Source organism: Halyomorpha halys, unplaced genomic scaffold (assembly GCF_000696795.3).
Source record: "Halyomorpha halys isolate HHAL.00 unplaced genomic scaffold, Hhal_1.1 Scaffold436.1, whole genome shotgun sequence".
Classification (NCBI taxonomy): domain Eukaryota; kingdom Metazoa; phylum Arthropoda; class Insecta; order Hemiptera; family Pentatomidae; genus Halyomorpha; species Halyomorpha halys.
Genome location: NW_027107600.1, coordinates 477,579 through 485,760, shown reverse-complemented (window position 1 = coordinate 485,760; position 8,182 = coordinate 477,579).

Genomic DNA, 8,182 nt, shown 5'->3' with positions numbered 1-8,182 from the left:
CGTATGTCCAGATAGGCCTTATAATAGTCATGTAGATCAGTCTTTTGTAATGGATTGGCAATTTAGACCGTTTGTCTAGTAAATGTTGCAATAGTTGGAATCTACGAGCAGTTTCTTGTCTTTTTAGTCTTGTATGAGGATTCCATGTCAGTCGTTTGTCGAGATGTAGTGAAACAGAGATTTAAAGTCACGAAACCATAGTTCGAGTTTTTACAATTGGTAAAACGATAAGGGCCCTTGTTAGAACCGTTCCTGACATTGATAATATTAGATTAAATTTTCTTATCATTAAGAAACAGATAAAGTAGGGCGGTTATTATTGTCAGTTACCATGTTTTACCTCCCATCAGCAATTATGAGGGTGGTCTGAAAAGTTTCCGATCTAACAAAAATACACGATATTTTTTATGAGTTTTTTTATTTTTTAACGTAGTCTCTTTATAACTCTACACATTTCTCCCAACGATGCTCCCATCCCTGTAACCCGTCCAAAAAGTATTAGGCCTTTTTTTCTGCAAAATAATTGTTCACGAATATATTGCCTCTTTATTTGAAGAAAATCTCTGTCCTCCACGTGAAATTTTTAGATGAGGGAACAAAAAGAAGTCGCTTGGGGTGGTCAAGCAGTTCAAACCGTAATTCGTTGATTTTCGCCATGGCAACCGCTAAAGTGTGAGACGGTGTCTTGTTTTGGTGAAACAGGATTTTCTTTGTCTGCAAATGTGACCTTTTTTTCCGCAAGTTCTGCCTTCAGCTTGTCAAGTAATGATGCGCAGTATACTCCTGTAAACCATTACAGGAAAAACCATTTTCCTTTTTGAAGATAATAAAAATAACTCAATAATAAATTAGTTTATCAGAACTCCAAAAAACATTAATATCACAATTTTTATCTTTATTACTTTTATAACACTCTTCTGATATAAAATAAATAATTGGTAGACATAAATACCCTATACTTTAAAATATCAAAGATACTTAATCGTTAAAGTTATTAATTAACCAACATAAAAAAAATGTATTTACCCACTTACACATTTAGAATTTACACTTAAATCTTTTGTAAATGTTTGGACTAAATTCAAAAATGTTTTTGATAGAATTGAGAATGGTATAACAAAATTGGATTGAAACACTAAATCACAATCAAATGTAGAAAATTTTAAAAAAGTAAAAGTAAAAAAGCATGTTCAAGTAATGATTTTTTTTTTGTCTATTTTATTTTTCAAGGCGTACAAAACCTTTTTTCAGTAATAGGGGAAAATCCTTATCCACGCCATGAATTTCAATATTGATAAATTACGCTGATCACAACAGCATTGATGGTTATCATAAAAAATCTTCAAGAAATCTTTCTGCCAATTTTCGTCAATGTTAGACGTACCATTCTACATAAAAGATGGTCTTATCTCCTTTATTAATAAAACAACGTATAATCAACTTGTTTGTATCAACCACCCGAAAAAAATATAAAACTGAGTATTAAGAAACGTGTGTGCCAAAATCCCTTAAGTCCTGGAGATTTATTCTGTAGAGCTGACAATATCAACAGAAATCCGCATACCACATTCCCATTGCCATCGGATTTAGATATTTGTACGAAATTTCAGCTTTATCAGAATCGAGTTGAATATTGATCAAAAGATCACAAGATAGACAGCACTCAAATTGAGTTAAAATATTTTGGAATTTAGGTTAATGTCCTCTCCCTGTAGACCTATTGGACTATAGGTTCATTTAATTTATAACTTTTTTTTTAATTATCTTTATTGGAATTTACAACTGTACATAATTATACATTTAGTAAATTTGATGTATGCTATTATGGAGTAATACGGACGTGTTGAGAAACTACCCATTGGTAGCACTGTAATAATTTATAAGTTTTAATCTATCATATACCACTTATTCAACATCACATTCCAATGTCAGGTTCTTTTTACAAAGATATATTTACATATCGCTCAATTTAACTATCTTAAGTCTCATCATAAGTAAATGTTTCAAAAGTAATATAGGACCGTCGCTAAATAGGTTTTTTAGTGGGGCGGGTCTGACCAGGAAGTATTTCCCTCTAGTATTTGTTTTTGTTAAAATCTCTGCTATTTTGAGATTGTGACAAGTCGTACATCAACCAACATACCATAAGTGCCTGTTTCAAACCAAAGATAAATAAGGCTACCACGGAGTCGGGTGTAGCGGGTTTCACGCAACGTTTCTGAAAAATCGTGCAAACGCGAAATTAGCCAACTAAAAAAAATATCTAATAATCAAAATCATCTTTTGGAATATTACTATAAAAATGAATATTCCGCTGACTTGGACTACATCTGGAAAAAACGACTAACTTGGTATCCTCATACAAGACTAAAAAAACAGTAAACTATACCTCAATTCTGAGTGTTATAACACTTACTGAACAAACGGTCGAAACTTCCAATTAATTACAAAATACTCATTAGCATGAATATGATAATGATATGGACTTAAGGAGTTGAGCTTTAGTGCTCCACTAAAACCATCGAATTCCTATCGTATCCAATCCAAAATCTTTCGTGTAATATGCTCTTTACATTAAAAAAAAATTAAATCTTTACCGCAATAACCCACGAAGAGTCAATGGGGCAGTACAGTTACTATACCAATGGTTGTGCAAGGAGCTGATTTTGTCAGAACCACACTGGATAACTTTATGAGTGGACTCAGGCGGGTTCCCGAACCCATAGGCACACGGCTACAGTGAGACAGAAAATAATTATCTGTCACACCAGCTGGATTCGAAGCCAGGTCCTTGGAGTTAGTAGCACAGTACCTTACGAATGAGGAACCCACTCCAACGCTTCTTACATTAACACAAATAAAATCATCCACAGTTAACGTTCCATATGTTGCCAATCTGTCCACAACTGGATATCATAATAAACTTCAAACTGACTGGTTTCTAACCTTGCTTCCTCTTCTATTCCTGAAAATTCTTTGAGGCGCCTGAAAAGAAGATGACCTCAAGACCTTCTGTTATTGGAGACCGAACCGAGACGTAATGCTGTTAAAGTGCTACTGATGGGTAGTTTCTTTACAAATGTCCGTACAATCTTACAAATGTCCACTATAGCTTCTCACATTTATTTTTATTCTTAGCTTAAATGCAGTTAAAGAAATTCAAGGAATACAAAATAGTTGAATACCAACTCAAAGTTTAAGAGAAAGTTAAAAGAACCAAACTCACCTCCACTCGTACACGACTCGACTGACACACTACAGGACCTTCAGTCAGAATAATATCAGTTTAGCCTTTTCATTTCGTATATCGACTTTCTTTTCGCTTACGATTCAGGCGAACTACGATCTATTTTATACAAGTATATAAGCGACCACTGTTTCGGATATAGGATCTCAGTATTCAAGTGACAGTTGGCTGCTTTCGTGTGCCACGGCTAACTGTACTCACTTCCGTTTTCATCCCGGCGTAAGGAGTCCCATTGCGATTCGAGAGGCGTCCCCTCCAGGGACAAGTCAACCACACCTCCATTGAGAACGATTCATTCAGAGTGGTAGCCAGTTCGGCGCACTAAATTACACTACAACCGAAAACTTAATTAGTTCATTTGGGCTGCTCCATATTTGGTTTTCGATGTTTACTTTCAATTTCATATCATCAATGAAACTCAATCGACCAACTTAAATTTTTATGGCATGAATCTGACTCTACTGGGTCAATTTGAATTAGAGTAAAATATTATGCGTTTAAATATATTGAGTGACTTTTTACTACCTTAAAATTTAGCAGATATACATAAATACTTTTTTTTGTCAGCATTAGAACCAGCGAAAAACACGTCTTTTCAGCGGCACCAAAACATTTGAATTTAGTACAAATTTGTACGAGTAATGCAGGTTTTAGGAATGGAGTAGCACCGAGGTAAAACGCTGTGCTACTAACTCCAAGTACTGGGTTCGAATCTAGGTGTGGGAAATACTTTTTATTCTGCTACTGTCGTGAATTCAGCCCTGAGGAATTCCTTAAATGAGGATGGCATGTGGAGGTGAGCGATCTCTGGGTCTAATACATAGCCCCTGGTCCTCCGGTTTGAGGGTTGGACATAGGGCTAATAACGCGATCCCGTTAATAGGAGCGATTTGGGATCAGAGAACATATGCAGCCTAACGGTGAACTGGTTGCAGACACTGATCAGTCCATATCATAGGATATAAAGGCAAGGAGGTCATGTGGCTCGAAGCAATCCATCAGGAGGCCTCTACACAACTATAAATGTCAGTAAAGTTTGCAACAGAACACATGGGAGGCCAAAAACCAGAGGAATAGATAGAATCAACTAAGATGTGAAAGAACTGCATGCAGCAAACTAAAAAGCAGTCCAAGACAGGCAGGCGTGGGAAAGGGGGGTTTGGGCGGCCAAAAATCAACAAGGTCTTTAAAGCCATACGAAAAAAAAGGTTTCAATCAAGTAGAATAATTTCATTTTTTTTTTTTTAAAGAGTGCCGTCCGTAGCTCGATGGTTAGGCCTAGGTCTGAGATCTGCAGGCAGCGCCGGTTCGAATCCGGCCTGGGGGCGTTGACTATTTCATTAAGTGGTGGTCCCACAAAATGAAAAACTTGACCCCCCACCATGGCTAGAATAGGTTGGTCACCTATATACCTACCTAGATAACTGGGCAATCATCATCAACGTGATCTTAAAAATACCTACTTGTATAACCATTGTACTGATAACAACACTTCCTTACAAAGTACTGATTGAACCAATCACCCTTCACACTATAATTATTAATATCTGTTATGGATATTTTTAAATTTACACTATCGCATGCCGTTGAATGTCTTAGTCTAACATAAATGGACTTACACCCCTTTCAAAATCATCAGCTCCTATAATACATATGAGACAAACGACCCCTCCTCGCCCATTGATATATGTTAAATTCCTTAAAATATTTTTACAACAGTCAGTGATGACTAGAGATAAAAGAAATGACGCCATATAAACCTCTACTTTGTAGAGTAATTTTGAATGTGAACGCATACATGGATAGATACAGTTCAATCTCGAGAGATAAAGTGAACGGATAAGGGGCATCAAATGGAATTGTATGATAAGGGTTTTGGGAAATCATTTCCGAGCTGAAATAGTGAGAAAGAGGTTCTCAAGGAAGGAGGTCGATGAAGTTTAAAGGTTATGGAGGGATCCAAGGTGAGAACCGGCAAACCGCTCTTTTCAGGTGTCACCCCAGAATAACTTACACCGGAAAGATCTGAAGTTCTTCATGATTCGCTGATTCAATGAAATATATTTCACTAAGTTACTAAAATGAGATCGGGTAGAAGTGATTATAAAAAGAACTCGGTAAAAAAAAAAAAAAATTTATGATCCAAAGAAAGTAGGGAAGGGGATCACTCACTTTAAGTATGATTACTTTAACTGAGCTAGGAATTTTTTTTTTCTCTTTTCAAGACAATATCAGGACATCATTAAATCTATTTTTATTATTTTTAATTGATAAAATTAAATAATATCTTTTATTACTCATTTTAAATCTGCTGCAACTCACTTTTTTTTCTTTTTTGGCTTGAGAAAAAACCATAGAGAATAACATGGGTACTTGCAGATACCATGTTATTCACTATTTGAGATACCCAGACGTAAAACAGGGTTTGAAGATTTTGTTATCGTATAAACATGTTTTAACATGACAGTAGCTTCACTGCTACTACATGAACTGTCAACTATCACGCAAGTCCAAGAGCGACAATGGTGCCACAACTCTACAGCGCATCAGGTACCATGTTCACTTTAACAAAAAATTGTATTGGAAGAAGACAGTTGACCGTATGAAATAGATTGTAGGAAGATAATCCGGGTGGCGGTCAATAAAGGTATCAAAGTAGTAAAAGAAAACTATTTATTGTTAACCAACCTTTAGCACCGCTTTACAGGGCTTCGTCAGGGCTATCAGATTTGAACTGAGATTTCAACTCACGAAACCATAGTTCGGGATTTCACAATTGGTATCACGAAAAGAGCCCTTGTCAGAAACGTTACTAAAGTAAGTTTTTTAAATAAATATTATTCATTGAGAATATGGTAATTGTTAATTGAGCTCATGAATCATTCTTCTCACTTATCTTCTCATTCACTGTAAAGTTTAATTGCAATACTCACATTTTTCCTCGCCAAGTTTTTTGAAATTATATATTTAACCTTTTTTACCTTAGTATGAATTTAAGGATTTTTTTTTATGACCCTCTTCCCGGCCATTTCTGACCTCGGGGAGATGGGGTGGTTTATCAAGAGGTTATCGAGCCTATTCTAACCATGGTGGTGGGAAGTCATGTTTTCAATTCGAGGGACCACCACTGAAATAAAAGTCGAACCACCAGGCCGGATTCGGTCACAAAGCAGTCGCTTAACCTCCTCAGCTGCAAACAATCCTACACACAAACCTACCTTGGAACCCTTAGAATAAAACCTACAGAAGCAATAAATGATATACATTTTTGAAAAAAAGATACAAATTCTCTAGGCAGTGCATCCATTGAAATTCAAAACAGCGCCTAGACCAATTCAACTAGTAAATGGGATAATATGGTGTGCATGACAAGAAAGTAGAATATGTTAAGAGCGGTTATATCTACATCTCTTATAACAAACATGAAAGAAATGGTAAAAAGATAAATGAAACCAATTTATAAATGTATTTGTTGAGATAAACAATAGAACTTAGAATACAATAAACCTCAAAAAGCCAGGAGTTGATCTCATTAACTTTATGTTTGACTTTCGAGCCATCTAAATATAAAATGGTGCTTTCTTTTTATTTGAATACATAAGTTAATTCAATAAAAATTATTATTTATACAATGGTTTGGCCTCCGAGAATGCTAATAGCCAAAGAGCCCCGGGTAAAAAAAAGTTATTTCACCCTAATTGTTTATTACTTTAGTGAAAACTATGTATATCGTTATTAATCAAAATTGCTGAATCTACTAACCAAAGTTGAGGTGATTAAAAAATGGCGGCTGTTGCAAAACTTCACAATATTTTTTTTTTTCGACGTTTCGACCAACCTCTGTAAACAGAAACGTCTCAAATGACAATAAAACAATTTAACCATTACTTTAACAGTCATTTGAGGTATCTCTGTTTACACTTCTACCTAACAGCTCTTACCCCTTAGCCAGAACACCTGCAACGTAGGTCGAAACGTCGGTAGAAAGTAAATAAATAGTTATTACTATTTTTTCTTACTTTTTGAAAGGAACCTGACCATCTTCTAATGAACTTACGATCAATCATATATGTATAAAATAATTATTCATTCGGAGCTCCATATCCTTAAAACTACATGTAACACTAAAAAAATAACAGAACATAATTTAAAGTAGAGTGCATTTGCGATAAAATATATAGTTTTTGAAAAATAATATTTTTTTCCAAATAAAGAAATAGGAATATCTTGCGAACTTATTTGGGCAATTATCATAGAAACTTTTTTACAGATGTCTATTAGCTTTCATTAGAGGAATAGTGGCAGGTTTATTTAGGGGTTTTCAAGATATTTGCCAAAACAAAATTCTCAAAATACTGATATCTCGTTGTTCAAAACTATTAGACGAATAATTGCCTATTAGCACTCAAATTAAAGCTAGTTTAATTCACTATAATGAAGTTGACTTCGTAGGAGTAACAGTTTTCATAATATTCGCCAAAACAAATTGGCAAAATATTATTTTTTAGTTATTTAGTAACAAATTTTGCTTTACGAAAAAATGTTTCTCGAGAACAATAGAATGCAAAATTCTCTATTAGACCTCAAATTTTAGAAAATTTGAAATGCTTTAAATAATATGCTATGAAGTTTTTTTTTATTGTAATAGTTATTGTTCAGAATATGGATATCCGAACTAACAATGGACGAAAATTTTAGATTTTTCAGGAATCTGAGGGTATGCCCTTAAAAATTCAATTTTATAATTTAAACCAACTTTTTTTCGACTTTAAACACTTTTAATTATTGATTGGAGATGGTCGGGGGGTGCGGTCAGCAAAGAAACAACATAAATAAACAATAAAAAATATTTATAAATATAAATGTAATCAATCTACTACTGTCTTTGTCCATAGTTATTAATCAACTAATTTATATTTTCATTCCATTATTATG